The sequence below is a fragment of the Diprion similis genome, chromosome 4 (genome assembly GCF_021155765.1).
Source record: "Diprion similis isolate iyDipSimi1 chromosome 4, iyDipSimi1.1, whole genome shotgun sequence".
NCBI classification, from domain to species: Eukaryota; Metazoa; Arthropoda; class Insecta; order Hymenoptera; family Diprionidae; genus Diprion; species Diprion similis.
The window spans coordinates 7,511,697-7,528,897 of NC_060108.1; the positions used below are offsets into that span (position 1 = coordinate 7,511,697).

The 17,201-nt window shown below is 38.0% G+C and overlaps 1 protein-coding gene across 1 annotated transcript in view; it reads right to left on the reverse strand.

Annotated features, from left to right (window-relative positions):
- LOC124405323 overlaps window positions 1–17,201 on the reverse strand; it is a 346,482-nt gene that overhangs the window by 67,937 nt on the left and 261,344 nt on the right. The window lies entirely within an intron of this gene.

The window sequence follows — 17,201 nt, forward strand, 5'->3', positions numbered from 1 at the left end:
TATTGCACAGTCTTTCGTTCTGTACATCGTAATACCTCTCAGCAGTTAGTTGAAATCGAACACCTGGAGGACCGCCAGTCTTCATAGCTGTGTTCTTATTTAGCTGCCATCCAACCACGTCCGCACTCTCCTTGAAAATGACCAAAAAAGCGATGAGAGCTGGCTAATAAATGATTTCCGCTTCCTGTAATTCTTCGAGAATCGACATTATTTCGTTGTTGTGACTTGTATTGTCAGCCGCTTGAGGTGCTACATGCAAGCGCAGACGTTCCACCAAATCGTTGACAGCATTCCAGAAAATATAACCTGTTCCAATACCTTGTCGAGTAATCTAAGCCCGAGGTAGCAGAAAACCTTTACCCGTACGCTTCAACGACTGTGACGACAAACCTTTGTCTGCCGTAGAAATATTGAGCAGCTCTGCAATTACTTACTTGAAGTTTGCAGCACCTGCATATCGGATATGCTTTATCGCACTGTAGCATTTTCTATGAGCATTTGTTGCCAGGATGATATTTTTGTATTTTTTGTTTTTGTCGTCAAAGGTAACGTAGGCGATGTTCGGTATCTTCTTAAACAACAACTTCAATAGCCCCTTGGTTTTTGGATACCGCATATCACCGATGCGTATGTATCCATGCTGAAAGTGTATCGGCGAGTTACCAGTCATCAGTCCGGCAGTTGAAAGGTTCCGCACGCCGTAAACTGTTTCAAATCGTTTTGTTTTTGTTGATCACCAAATGTCTCAAGATATGCATCTTCCAATTCCATGGATAACTCTACAAAAGTTTCATCTTCGTCTTCTCCCGCAGTTTTACAAGAATCTGCTGCCTCAGATTCAATTTCTTTCTGCTGCTAATCCTTCATTTCATCTTTTATTTCTTCCTTCACTTCTTCTTTGACAGGTTTCACACATCAGGTAACCTTTACTAATTCCTGCAACGGGGTTACCACAGGATTGAGGACATCCTTCGTTTTTCCCGCATTGACTCTTTTTCCGTCTTGAGCAGTGCATGCTTACGACGAATTACGTTATTCGCTTAAGTAATCTCACGCAAGACTTCTTTTTGTTGACGAATTTGCTGCATGTTGGCTCGACTAACTCTGCAACGATACTTTTTCTTGTTTTTTTTTTTTTTACTTTTTACTTTTTACTGTTTCTTATTCTTTGATGATGATGTATTTTAATCCATTCTCGTGTTCATAAAATTGTCAAGACCCTTCCTACATTGACCACTACCGAGCTCTCTATCCTTGTCGCTGACTATAAATAAATACTTGTCACTGTTCCAGCATGTCATGCACACGTTTTTAAACTGTGTGTAGGATATATCAGTGTTGACATGGTCGTTGTAGACGTGTCTCAGATTCATCTCATCTTGCGTGAATAAGACCAGCAAGTTGGTGTTGTCGCGCACGAGATGCATTGGGATTCGAGCATAAGTCTGAAAAAGATAGAAACCGTTAACACTTCCAAGCACTTATCTCAAAAACTTGTATTTCGGCTGATTGCGAGATGTTCACCAAATGTGGACGTTTTCTAATCTGAAACCATCTTGGTGATTTATAAGCGTGAGTAGCGCGTTGGTTTTACCACAGTTGGATGGTTCGTAGAAGACTGCACGTACGCTGCTCGGTAATAGGACACCATGACAGTTATTCCATTTTGTGTTTTTGGTATATTTGTCAAAGTCTCTCATCGGCAGCGTGATCGTTTGTTTCTCAAACCGCATCTCGAACACGGACGGTCGAATCAGTTAAAAATAACTCGTGTTGAAACACTTGCCCTCAGCTGATGAGCAGACATGATTATGCACACACGTCATCCCAAGCGATCTTCGAAAAAGCGATCACGTCGGAATGATTTAGTTAATAGCATTATCAACAAACTTCTAATCGAGTTGCATGTTACCAGTACTGCGGTCCCGGTACGAAGTTGGAGAAACGGGTCGTGAGAGGCGGTTCCGGTATCAATCCTCTTGATGCAGTGTGCAAGGAACCCGACATAGCTTACTCGAAAAATCGTGAGAACATTGAAGCTAGAAACTTCACGAATGACATATTAGCTGAAAAAGCCTGGAAACGGGTTCATGCAAAGGACGCGAAATTGGGAGAAAAACGATGGATTGGGCTGTAGCTAACACAATGAAGGTGCAAACAAAGTTAGGTATGGGGTACCGAAAACTAAAGAACGTTTTCTTGAACAAAATCATGCGTGCGGCGAAAAAGCCTATGATTCCGGACAACAATGTAAAAAGAGTCCTCAGTTCTGCATTCAAAGGTGCTGTAGAGCCTGGTTATGATACTGTCGAATAAGAAACTTATATGTAATCACTTTTATACCAACATTATGAATCTATGTGAACCGTAATCAAACGTTTTTTTCAATAAGATCTTTGTTCCGCAGTAAAGAACATTATTCTGATAACCTATTTCCTCAAATTTGACACAGAACTTTCCAGAATTCAACGTTTTACTGATCGATGCGGACAGTTCGACGTTGTGTCGAAATTTTTCTGGTGATTCCGAGAACCTATCACCGTCCTAAATTCTGAGAATTCGTTGTTACTAAGCTGCTAACGTCTCACTCCCCTCGGTAGGGATCAAAGAATGTTCTAGAAGCTGATTTACGGTGGAAGAACCTTTTAGAAGCTAATAGTCCAGGAGCCACCTTCTATTTTTTTTTGGAGAGTAATAAAAGGCTGAATCTCCGTGAGGAGCTTCGGTTTGTCGAAACGCCCAACTTTTCCCTCTGCAAAAATTCTCGATATTGATAGCTAATGTAGTGCGTAAAACATGTTGATTTGGTAAAGTGCCCAAATTTTCTGACTAACAGTTAGTTTTTTATTTCAATGTTAGGATAATTTTATTATAAAATTGTCTTATCATTTGAATAAAAAACTAACTGTTAGTCAGAAAATTTGGGCACTCCACCAAATCGACATGTCTTACGCACTACATTAGCTGCCAGTATCGGAAATTTTCACAGAGGGATAAGTTGGGCGTCACGTCAAACCGAAGCTCCTCATGGAGATTCAGCCTGTTATTCATCGCCAAAAAAACAGGTAGTGGCTCCTGGACTGTGAGTTTTGTCGATCTGCGCAAGTACGCGAGTTCACGCCTACGTCTCGATCTTGCTCGATACGTGTTGGTAAATGTAATGCGCGAGATGTTTACCGATGATCGTAGGATGCAACGTCCGCTGATAATGGTAACGCCACTATGGTAAAAGTCGAACACTTGATTTTTTTACAGATGAGGGTAAAAAACTAATAGGAATGTAGATAATTTCATCGAAAACGATGGTAACGTGGACCGCAAAACAGATGACTGTTGATAACTTCAGCCTCGGTGGGGATAACCTGCTTTACCCCCCCCCCCCCCCCTCCCCCCATCACCCTGGAAAAAGTTTGACGCCTGGGCTGTGTCGATAAAGTAGGGATTTGTGTCCAGAACCGGCCTCACTTGCCTACTAATATGAACCTCAGCGGCTCATCAAAGATTCAAATTTTGAATTGACAAATTCTGTTCCTCTGTTCACGTGTAATTTTTTCGGGACTCGTCTTTGAACTCAGCACAGACTGCATCTCCTTTGTAATATCGTTCCCGAACTTGTTCTTTATCGGTATAGCCCACGCATTCTTTGAGAAGATATCAATGACTGTGAGCATATACTTTTAGCCTTTGTTGTGGCCTGCGTATAATGTTATATCGACAAGATCCGTCTGCCAAGATCTGTAATTGATTCTGCGCACGTCTACACGGCGACGTGGGTCATTCCGGCGTGCAGGTATATGCATTTCCGTCAGCAGTGCTACATCTTGCAATGCACAGTGGAGAATTTTTACGAAAACGTGGCCACAAATCAGGGTACCACCGTAATTTTTCCAAATTTAGTATACTGATGTCTTTCGGATCGCTGATTACAATTCTGATATCAAAATTTTGAAATACAAAATGGCGGCTACAATATGACAGGTCAAAATACGAATTTCAAAAGAAATTCGATTGAAAATCTACCTTCCTTATGTTTTCGGGGCTGCTAATTACGAATCTAATATCAAAATTTGTATAAACAAAATTCAGGACTCATAATATGGAAAACGAGTTTGGAAATTTCGGGAAAAATTAATACTCTCCTTTAATATTGTAAAGAAAGTATTTATTGCTACAAATTGAAAAATTATTGTGAATCTATATTCGGTTAAATATTTACATCCGCAATACCTTGAATCCCTAGTTATGAAATGACTTTGGGCAATAGTTGGTTCGATTTCATTCGTGGTAGTTTTCTCTTCGTTAAGGGGTAAGATGACAGTAGCAACCAACTCAAAATATCCTGCGTGGTATTGTCACGCGATGATTCACGACAAAATCCGTCTTGAAATTTCTTGATACCCTTGTTTCTAGCTTTTTGAGCCTCCTCTGATAATCGTCCAACAGGTGAAGTAGTCGAAGCTATCATCAGAGGACCATGAATCAATATTTTGTGGACAATTGTTGGTATATAATGCCATGAATATTCGCTCACGAACACTTTCGCCGTTTTCAACGTGTATTCGTCGAAGTTGTCCACGTTGATATTGTACCGACTGCAAATAAGTTGTAGGATTACGTGAAATATTTTTAAGTTCCTCTTTCATGCCAGTTATCATTAATCTTCATTCGTTGTTTTCGGAAAAAAAAAAAAAAAAAAAAAAAAAAACGACGTGCAGTATTTCCATCATTGGTGCTCCCGCACCCAGGCTGGGGATTATCAACTGATTGACGATCCCAATTCAAACTTCAAAGATTTTTCTCGGATTCCGGAAGATCCGTCTTCGGATTGTACCGACCATTTTTTCAGCTCGAGTTTGTAAGATAGATACTAAAGACACTCAAGGAATCGGATCTATGCATGTAACGTACACATTACGTCTTTCAGGTTTTCTTCATATACCTCTTTTGCCAAGGTATTGTCGAGATTGTTCAATTTCTATGAAGTCGACTTTCCCATCTATCAATAGTAAACAGTATTCTATAATTAACAGCTACTTCCCTGCTATGAATTACAATTTCCAATGGTTTCAAGTGTGATTTGTTTCTCAATATATTCCATTTCACTCTTCGTAGAGTCTGTATTTTCGCGTAGGCATTCTTATAGGCCGGCAAAAGTGACGAGATTATGGCCTAGGATTTTTCCAGAAAATTTTAGTACTCAAGTTAGTCGATTTACGCTCAAAATATGTAATTTAATGCGGCACAACGGATGTCAAGAATATATAGGGTATCCCTAAATTCGAATCTACGGACCAGCCAGCGTGATACTTCACTAAAATGAAACTAAGAATTTCTTTACTGGAAGCTCGTCCAACGCATAGTTTTTGAATTATAAGCGATAGCGCTATTCTAATCCGTGAGCAGCATTTCATCTGGATTTGTTACCACTGGGTGAATTATTATTATTAGTTCAAGAATTAAATATCAGCACTTCCCCGCTCTCGTTGCTGGTTAAAAAAGTTAATATGATTAATCAGCTCTCGGTTCAACCGATTAACCGATTTGGCCCGTTAATCTGGTGGAAAATTATAATTAGCTTAATCCGCTGATGCTAAATAAATATCTCCATTCAAATCGAACAAATCAGCTCTAAATTATCGTCAACTGATCACTCCGGTAATAACTTATTACCGGAAAATTTTTATTTATTGATATTCTTGTAGCAAAACCGGGATATTCTGGAAAAAATTATGAATGAAGGTAGATAGTTCAACGTTCAACATAACGTTCACCAAATAAATTTTGCTTGAACGTTTCGTCGTTATTTTCACCACTTACCGTTGACACATTCAAAATTCTACATGATTACAAATTCATTTCTTTTTTTTAATTAATAATTTATTTTCCTGATATTCGTAGCCTAGTCAGTTAACGATTAAATTTACAGTTGATTCGTCTGATTCGAATGGTAAAAGTTTTCGAGCATTAGCTGGTTGAGAAAATTATAGTATTTCACCAGATTAACCGGCCAAACCGTTTAACCGAATTGACTGAAAAAATCGGTTGGTCAAATCAATCGGCCAATTCGGTAATAACCAAATAAGAAAAAAAACAGTAACACAAACATGTGCCTTGTAGAACTGATTTCTGTGGAATCGATCCTCTTCTTTGGAAATCTCTGGAGAAACGAATTTAAAGGACCGCGACTTGTAGAAACGAACTTGTAAGTCTTTCAAGAATTAGTTTGGAAAATAATAATGAAATATAATGGGCGCCTAGATTCCAGCACCCTTAGAGTTTGCAAATAATTAATAGCGCAAAATTTGTTATTTCTCATGGTCCAATACTGTTAATAAGTACTAATTGATACTGCCAAAAAGTTTTGATCCCCATGAACTAGTCTAGTTAAATATTTACTTGTTTGCTCGTCAAAGCGTCGACAATGTTCGATTTTCTGGAAAAGCGTGTCCAAATAAGAACAGTATTCGCAGAATTCGATGTTATTGAAATTGGAATTTTTCTCTTTTACAAGGGTTCTTACGATAACGTTATTAAATAGCATTAGTTGTACAAAAATTCTGGTCTCCCATAGGGCACTGCTCGAAAACTGCGTCAATTCATTTCGGGCATACCGAGGTGCACTATCGTTCATTCTTCATTCTTTGAAAAAGGCCTATCAACTGAAAATATTTTTTTAATAATAATTCCTTTTTTTTGTGTTTGTTTTTGTTTTTGCGAAGAAGTGAAATACTTAGCAGTGAGGTTTGATGTCAAATTACTCGTAAGTGAAGGTAATTTTGGCAATCTATCCAAGGTATCACTCCGGTACCAAACGTCTGGGAAAAACTGTTTCCTTTTCATCCGCGTAATCCAGTAATCCACTTGCACATGTGGTAATCTGGTAAAAATGAAAGCTATGGCCATGATTGAATGTTGGGGGGGGGGGGGGGGGGGTCCATGGACCAAAGTAGCTACCAGAACTGTAGATCGCAAATGGCTGGCAATTTTTTTCTGAATGCTGTTTTAGGCATACCGCCTAAACTATACATGATAGCTATAAACAGTATAGGATTTTTTTACATAAAATTGGCTATACTTTACGAAAAAAAATAGTGGCATTGAAAAATCTTTCAACATCGCAACTTTGGATTTTCAAAAATGTATCTCTTCCTACAATTTTCAATATTTTTGGCTGAAATTTGGTGTGCAGACACTGTTTACTGTTCCGAACAATCGATTGTTTCAGATTTTTGATATCTTGTTTCGGGTCGTATATACGAAATCGGCCAGGGTCTAATAATTTTTGTCCCACTGTGAGCTTCAGGCATGTTTTTTAGAACACAAGGCAGCATTCAGAAAAGAATTGCCAGCCATCTGCGATCTATGGTTTTGGTAGCTACTTTAGCCGATGGACCCCCGCCCGCTTGAGGTGGTTCTGTAGCAAAATCAACTGTGTAAGAGAAATCATTTTCGAATGTATGGAACTCGAAGTGGCCAACTTTATACTCTGATCTTAGAATCGTTTGGAGGCAAACAACTTGGAAATTTGAATTATCAACACACAGCCTTATAACAAACTCATTTATAAAGCCTTCTTAGTGCAAATATGCATATAGATATGGGGCCTTGCCAAAGAGTACCCAAAAAGAGCACTGAGTTGAAAAACCACCTTAACAGGGAGTACCAACGCCGAACCGGCGTAGTTGAGTAGTTGATAAATACGCAGTAGCAAAATCACAAGTGCACCGGAGAGTTCGCGGATCCCAAGTCCTTGATAGTCATGTTGTAATGGAATGGGGTATGGCGAATCAAATTCAAATTCAGCACCGGGACTCCGCTATGTTTGAGAATACAACGTAACCTGAAAACGATCAAATGACTACTCTGGTCAACGTCAATTGAAAGGTAGCCGAAAGTAACTCTAGAGGGTTTTCTCTCGCTCATTATCCACGGCGCTGGAAGCACACATTTTCGACACCTGCGCTCGTTAATTACCATCGAGCGTTTGTAAGGCAACCCTGGTGATTTCACATCATTTAGATCCATTATCATTCACCGACGACGAAGGATTGTGGTGATTACCGTAGGTGACAAACGACGTAATTACCAAAGAAGAAACTCGATTATCAGCCGACTGATATCGATGAAGATGTCAAAAGGCACGTCCCACCGTGTGTATCGAGCCGTAACGTATTTCTTAGCCCATTTCTAACAATAAGATGAATGACACTGAATCTCTAAAATTGAATTCTTTACAATAACTGAAGGAATATTTTTTTAGTGTTAAAACCTCGTTAAGAATTTGTGCCTTGAGACAAATTCAAAAATCAACGAACAACATTAAAAATTAAGGTGGACATATGGTTGAGAATGTTTAAGCTTCACTTCAATCGTACTATTGTGATTTCTTATATCTTTAAACCATTGTTTTGTCAATTTCAGTTGTGATTGTGGTATTCTCATTACCTCTACATGTATTTGAAATGGTTGTTTTATAAAATTGTTATCAATTGCAAGCATTTAGGTCTGAACTAAAAAGATATCGCTTTGATAATTCTAATTGTAGTCATCAATCGTCCTACTAATATTTTCTGTATTATTAACTTAGAACTATCAAACTGAATTGGGTAATATTGGTGCTGACCCGGTGCTTTGGATGTTGATTCGTTATGCATCTAGTTCCACAATTACCGTCTTAGTCGCCGTTATATTGACGTCTGATGCATTTCAAGATGTGAATTAAGTAAGATGATTTATTTTGAAGATTATAATTTATAACCAAACTTTTGGTTGGTTTATCTCAATTGTTCGATGTCGCGATGACGTTCACCAGTACAATTAGCTATATGCAAATTGCTGCCCCTACAAGTACTACTTTTTGACTGTATGAGGGGAAACTGAGTAAATGATCTTTGAATCAAATAATAACGAAGGACAATTACTGACCTAAAGCACAAAAGACTGATCTATCTCAAATGAAAGGATTCAATCAAACGTGCATATTGGAGTGATTTTTTTTAAAGACAATTTTTTTTCTGTCCCCATTAAAAATTTTGTTCGATATGTCGAACAAATAATTCCCTAAAAGTTATAGCCCTTAATATTAATATTAAGTACTCGCCCAGGGCGTGAAAAGATTTCCCATATAAAATACACATGAATCGGACGGTTTTTTGTCAACTCTCTACAACTCAGCGGAATTTTATGATATCACATTGGGCTTGGTCGCAATTTACGCAGAATTGAACGATCTTCAAAAGTGTCTTGAACGTCGTGAGTCCAACTTACACTGGTGAGATGGTACAGGTCACTCAAGTTGATTTTCACCCCGAATTCTCGTTTTTTCGCTGTTATCTTCGAAATGATCAACTTTACTGAAAAAATGTAAAGGAAAATTTGGTTGAAAATCTAATTTCCTATAAAAAAGATCCTTCAGACCGAAATGCTCAGAATAATATCTCTTGAGGTATCGAACTTTTACTTCTTTGTAGCATGAAATTTTTATAGTTTATTGAATCAAACGTTTTAAATTATTGATATTCCAAATCATATCACCATATATTCGAATGAATATCACTTTTATAAAATTGAGATAGTGGGAAAAGATGAATCACCGATAATAATGAAGGTCAGATTTGATGAAACTTAAAAAAAAAATGGTCGAGCTGTCTTAGCTATCAGAATTACAAAAACATTACAAGTTACATGAATAATATATGATAAGCAATAATTCAAATAAAAACTAAAACAAATAACAAATGTTTGAATTGTATTAACAGCAATACATTATTAATGAGAATAGCTACTAGATATTAATCATTGAATTGGTTTTTTATCAAGATATTGTGATTCTATACACGATGTATACTGAGAGCGATGATTCTGTACAATTTGAAAAAATTTTTGTCTCTCCGATTCGTTATGAGTCAAACCTTCATTAAAACTTTCAGTGAGTGCTACTCCTCTTTCAGCGGTATCATTAACCACTTTCAACATTTTGAATGTGTCGAAATATTTTTGATAATCAAGATTTGATTCCCACGTACTTGGTTCTGTATTTAAATTCCACGAGGAAGCTCAAATTGTTCAAAAGTGAATTACGAGTTTGAATTCAGAAAATCGCTGATGTTTTGTCTGATGGCGAAATTATTTCCCCATAAGCCACTGCGTGAACATTTTTTCGGTAAAGTTGATCATTTCGGAGATAACAGCGACAAAACGAGAATTCGGGGTGAAAATCAACTTGAGTGACCTGTACCATCTCACCAGTGTAAGTTGGACTCACGACGTTCAAGACACTTTTGAAGATCGTTCAATTCTGCGTAAATTGCGATCAAGCCGCATGTGATATCATAAAATTCCACTGAGTTGTAGAGATTTGAAAAAAAACGCTTCGATTCACGTGTATTTTATACGGGAAATCTTTTCACGAGTACTTAATATTAATATTAAGGGCTTTAACTTTTATGGAATTTTTTGTTCGACATATAGAACTAAAAAAAACAAAAGTCGTTAAAAAAAATCACCCTAGTGCATATATCAGCAAGACAGTATATTATGTACCTACGACGTAAAAGACGGTTTCACACCCGAGCGCTGATCACCGCACCTGAGGGCTGCGCCGATCACACGAAGGGGTATATCGTAGGCCCGTGGTGCATACACTGTTTTCAGCAACAATTCAATTTTAAGCCTCGATATTCGAAAATTAAATAACCTTACAGGCGTAAAATCGATTTTCACCCACAGTATTGAGAAAATTAGTATCTTACACCCCGAATACCGAGGTGCAAAATAGAATTTCACGCACACTGATGTTGGAAGAACAGTATACAGCTCAATACTTTTCTACGCGAGAACATCGTCTATACGAGGAGAAACCATTCCGCACTCGATCTTCCTTCATGCACGACTTCCGTCACGCTTAAGGTAGTTGTAGGGAGGGTATGCAACTTCTGGAATCAAACCTTAGAACCATCTTTCAGTTTAAATTCAAGTCAGACTTGAGATCGACGGCTCAAGTATTACGATCGCGTGACTGTATCGGCGACCCGGACTGACCTGCTTACCGTACTTTTCATTTTATACTAATTGTAAGTCTTCCATTAGTTCAAATTAGCAACACCGTCACGAGACGATGCTACCAACGCCACCAGCTTTCAATCCCAATGTCGTTAAGTATTTTTAGGCTGGTGGTCACAAGCAGGAAAAATTCATTCAAGCCCGTTTGAAAATGACGTAATTATATGAGTTATCTGCTGAACAAAGCAATATTTTGACATTAAATTTACAGATCCAGAAGTCTGGATTAGGATAAATTGCGATTCAGGTAGGATTGTAGAGACAGAGTTATTGTTACCACACTTGATATTGTATGTGTGTGTGTAACCCACGAGTCGTCGGGCTATGGTAAGAGTCGACAGTTGAAAGAAAGATACACAAGCTATGACATCGTGTGTCTCCTTACTCTACTCCCTTCCTTTTTCCACACCTAACATACATAGTATGTAGATATAACAGTGTATCGACGAGGATGGGATTTGAATAACGAAACGTTCTGCCGCACCATTAGTAGCCGAAAAATGCGACGCCGTAAAACTCTGTCTCATTCCAATCGCGTCACAAAAATGTTCGAACCTTTCGCTCGCGAAAGCTGTGCCGTTATCGGTTACAACATGAATCGGGCATGCAAAAGCTGAGAATAGATTTTGCATTTTGATGATTGTTGTCTCTACTGAGATATTATTTACGATACAAGCTTCGGGCCATTTCGAGTACGCATCTACAATGACTACGACCATTTTTCCATAAGACGGCCTCAAAAAAATGGGGCCATTTCCAAGGCGATAAACCTACTTTCAGCGGTTCTTTTTTGTTTTGCAGACACGGTAGACAGGCTCTGGTAATGGTTTCAATTTCCCCAGCTAGGCTTGGCCAGTACACAAATAACCTCACGAGTGGCCTCATGCATTCTACCCCGAAATGACTTGCGTGTAATTCGGCAACAACTGTTTTTGTTACGGCTTTTGGAACGACTAACCAGTGTCCTAATAGAATGCACCCCCGATCTTCCGACATTTCGTTTCTGCGATTAAAAAAGGCTTCATTTTGGTTTTGATTAATTTCTCGACTAGTCAACCGTCTACCACGAGCCAAAAAAACAGATGACGGTGTGATATCTCTCGCAGTTTCATCGCGAACTCACTTTCAGTCGAGTGACGCGAAGTTTGATTCTTGTATGTAGTTGAAAAAAACTGTTTTCCGAACCGTTACATATTGCGTGGATTTCCTCGACGTCCGTATCGTCTTTTATTGGTGCTGTCGACAGAAAATCAGCATAATTTTTTTTCCCCTGGGACATGATGGATTTTGAAATTCAATATTTTTAGGAACATTTCCCACTGCTGGAGACGTTTGGCTGCTCGGGCTTGGTGCTTTTAATAGCGCTTCTACTCTTTCCGTAGAGGGTGCATACGCTGTTCGGCGATTCTGCATCCAAAAATTTCAATTGAGTTTTTAAACCATTTACTCTTTCCAAAATTTACCTTCAGACCTTCTTGTAACTAATTAAAAATTTTTATCAAAGTTTGCGTCATCTCTTCGTTGTCTTCAGCTTTAACGGCAATGTTGTGAACAAATACCTGAACCCCGGATATCCTTGACAGTTTCGCAGTCAATCGTCTTTGAAACGATCCGGGTCCCCTGCTTACGCCACAGGGTAATACGTTGTATCCAAAAAGATACATAAAATCAATAAGTGTACCTTTTGTGTGCTAGAATATGGAAAAAATTCGGCGACCAAATCGCTTAGGGTCGGGGTCAAACTCTGTTCACGTTCATTTGGACACCCCATATATACGTGCAGATATAACAACAGGGTAGTCAGTATTCATATAGAGACGAGTACTGCTGAAGTTAAAAAAAAAAAATACAATAGATCCAACATCATTAAGAATATGAGCTGGATTCCCGAGGCGAAATGATTTTTTCTTCGTTCGGCAGTTATGATCACCATGGGTGATGATATATATCGAAATACCGCACGTATGAACTCGAACTTGAATTGCATATCATTAGAATCCGATATTGCTCCGTATTGATTTTCAGCATACTTCAAGGTCGCCAAATATGTTATTAGTAATCATCAGATCAACGCGGTGAGAAACATACACCACACATGCATATATGGATACTGCGTGTCTGGTGTAGTTTGACGCAACTGACCTACCGACGCGACGGCGTGGTGAAAAAATCGACAGCAAAATATCGTTGGCTAGCGGCGTCACTGCTGTTTGTCATTTCCGGTCACATTTTTCTCGTTGTCAGCTATGGTCGGTGGTTAACAGACCGCCGGTTATTTGCAGAACATTGACAAATGTCTCATATCTTCGAAAGGAATTTTCGAAAATTGATATTGTCAGTATTTTTGAATTCATTATCATTAAATACTGATTTTTTTTTCTTCTCAAACTTTTTTGTATTTCTTCCATCTTCTTTCTTGCAAAGCTCGGTATCAGTATTGCTTAAAATGCCAAAATTGATAAATAATGAAGATTGATTTTGGAAATTTTCATGTTCCATTGATTTCGTTAAATTTTCATCTTTTGCAAATTTTTTCATTTAAGCAATACAGATACCGAGTTTTGCAAGAAAAAAGATGGAAGAAATACAAAAACGATTGAGAAGAAAAAATAATCAGTATTTAGTGATTATGAATTGAAAAATAGTGAAAATATTAATTTTCGAAAATTCATTTCGTATATCTCAAACATTTCTTGATGTTCCGCAAATATGGATTTGAAAGAGTATATGTCTGGGCATCTTATATAATGAAATCAGAATTTTCGAAATGATCTGTTTTTATTTATTAGCGATGACGCGAATTCAACAAAAAAAATGGCATTTTCGAGCGTTCCACGCGCCCCCTATATATTGTCAAAAAATCGAATCGTTGCATGGGGACCTTTATTTCAGCGATATCTTTGAGTTTTGAGAGTAGCCGACAGTTTTGAGAATTTTCGAATCACCCTAATATATGTATATACAATACCTATATATGCTCCAAGTTGAAAAATCTTGGTTAACCTTAAGCTAACCTTGAAAAAAGAAAATCTTTAAGGTTTTGATGGTTAATCTCACTATTCAGGGCTGCCGGCAGATTTTTCATACATATATATTTTTGTTCCCTAGAAATTAAATTTCATTTTCTTCAGGGCTCGATCTTTTTTAATTTTATAACGGTTCAAACAAAATCAGACGGTAAACAAATAAATCTGTGACTAAAAATACTTTTAACTCGAACAGTTTGTATTTTTTATAATGGAACAATCAACATTGCGTCCAAATTTTGAGGAAGCTTGGAGTAAAAAATTACAAATGCAAATAGTAACAAAAATCAATCACGTGTACACAGACGGTGTACATTTTTCAAATGATTTTTCTCCAAGCTCTCTTACCAATTTCTACATTTATTAAAGTATTTCTCCATAGTTAATCAATGAGACGCCGTACAGACAGTTATAAATAAAATTAATTCATTACAAGAATGAACAAACCATCAGTATAAATTTACAGGTACAATCAATTCGAATTTCAAGTAAATTCTCTCAAACCTGTTTGTTTCATAGAGCCTGGAAATCTAGAGTATATGTTACAAATCAACGATCACCCTGACGTATATGCATGAAAATTATCGTTCGTAACATGTGCTTCACGGAATCTGTGAAACGGCTGGTCCGCCAATGATGGTATCAATTATATCCGGGTAACCGCTTCTAAGTTCCTAATGTCCGGATTATCGTCCTCACTGTTCCCGATTTCCAGATCATCCAATTCGAAATTTTCAGTATTCAGGACACTTCCTCCTTAATTTAAGTTGTCCAGATTATTCGGTTCTCAACATTGAGTGACCGCTGAATGTCGATTTTTGCCAGCGAAATTTGCATGTTTTTTTTACATAAATTGAAATATAGTTTTTTTTTTTTATAAAAGTTCGATTTTCCAGGGAACTGGAGAGCAATTCTCCAATAAAATCCATTTTGGGAGTTGTTTTTTAAGCCTCAAAAATGTAATTCTTACCACAAATAGAAATGTTGCCAATCTACGGTGCATTAAAATTTCAGTTCGCTTTCACGCGGTTAAACCGGGAGTCAGCAACGAAAACAATGTATGATCGGCTCATCACTAAGGCTTTTTGAGAAGTTAGCCAGTATTATAAGTACGAGGGGAACGCAAGTATGGCGGCCTGCGGGTGTCGGCGTTGCGCTGCGCAATTTTTTGCATTTGTCAAAAGAAACCATACCCTTGGGGAATGAGTATAAAGTTAATTCTTGTTTTATATTGTTCATTAGATAGACAAAGTATAATGAAGGAGTTTATATACCATACGATGCGGCGTGGGCATCTCAAACTGTCCACCATACTCAATTAAACGAGTCATTTTTTTCTATAACCTTTTGAATTGCAGGCTCAGAGCTAATTTTTTGGACAATAATCGAAAAAAGAGTTTCATCGCTGATCATGACATTGCTATACCGTTCCGATGACTCTAAGTATCTGCCTGCAGGTTGAAAGAAGTCAAATTTTTCACTTTCCCATGTATCATAGGTACCAGTATGGCGGCCTCTTTTTGAGACCCCCGTGATTCATTTTCATGAATAGATGCAATACCATACTGATAGGAGGTATTCGAATGGCCGCAACACCAAAAAATCTATTTTTATCAAAATATTCATAAAATCATTGGTAAGTGCTCGAAAATAATTCTATAATCTTCATATTGACAAAAAAGTGAAATGAATGCTTGATTTGCAACGTTTGATGATAAACTAGAAACAATGTAATTTATTAAAAGAAATAAAATACGGTATATTAATCATCCTCGTTAGAGGTTTCATCTTCATCCATTTCTTCATCGGACGAGACGTTATAACGCGATTCGTCGATGTCATCGTCTTCCTCGAACCCTCTCGTAACGTTATGCGGCCAGTGCCGGCTGCCGGGCATCTCACTCAGTCTCATGCATTCCCCCCGCCTTCCCTGTCGCTACGCCTCTTGTCCCTCTTGTCTCAACCGAACAATATACAGGTTTATTGCTTGCCTTAGAGACATGATATCAGTATGGCACAAATTTATTCGAATTCCGGACATAAAAATGTCCTAAAAACATAAGTATGACACGTGTACCTGTTATACATCAAACTTGTAAAAATGTGACTACCTTACAGGTTTATTCCTCGCCTTAGAGACATGATATCGGTATGGAAACAATTTAGTCGTATTACAAACATTCAACATGTTCCAAAAACATAAGTATGGTACGTGTACCTGTTATACATGACATTTGTAAAATTGTGACAACTTCACAAGCTTCTTCCTCGCCTCAGAGAGATGGTATCGGTATGGCCCTTGCAGATTTGTCTTGTAGACATCAAAATCAATTGAAAATTGTTTTTGCCCAGGTACCTATAGTACATGGACAAGTGAAAAATTTCACTCCCTTCAATCTGCAGTCTGGCGGATACTTAAGGACATCGGAACGGTATGGCAATGTCATGATAGGCGATGAAACACTTTTGTGTATCACTCTCCAAAAGACTAGCTCTGAGCTCGTCATTCAAAAGCGTTTAAAAAAATGACACGTTTAATTTAGTATGGCGGACAGTTTGAGACGTCACATCGGTATGGCATACAACTCCTTCATTATACTTTGGCTATCTAATGAACAATATAAAACAAGCATTAACTTTGTACTCATTCCTGAAGGGCATGGTTGCTTTTGAAAAATTCAAAAAATTGTGCAGCGCAACGCCGACACCCGCGGGCCGTCATACTTGCGATCCCCTGTTACTTATAACACTGGCTACCTTCTCAAAATGCTTTAGCGATGTGCCGATCATACATGCTTTTCGTTGCTGGCTCCTGGTTTAGGTGTTGCGCCGTGCTGTGTAGTTCAGTACTCAGGAAGGAAAATAACACTTTCGAATCAAAAATCAAGTTTGCCTGAACAAATCATGTAACATTTCCGTTCTAGACTTAATAATATTTGCATGTCCCAGTATGAGGCAACCGTGGACCAATTTCGAGCAAGCCCTTCGTCCGTCGGGGGTTAATCGACCAATCTTAACTGGCAATAATTGATGGGCTTCGTCGACCTTATTAAATTGAAAAGATTTAAATATATATGTGGGTTCTCGGTGTCATAGGTCTAATAGAAACACTGT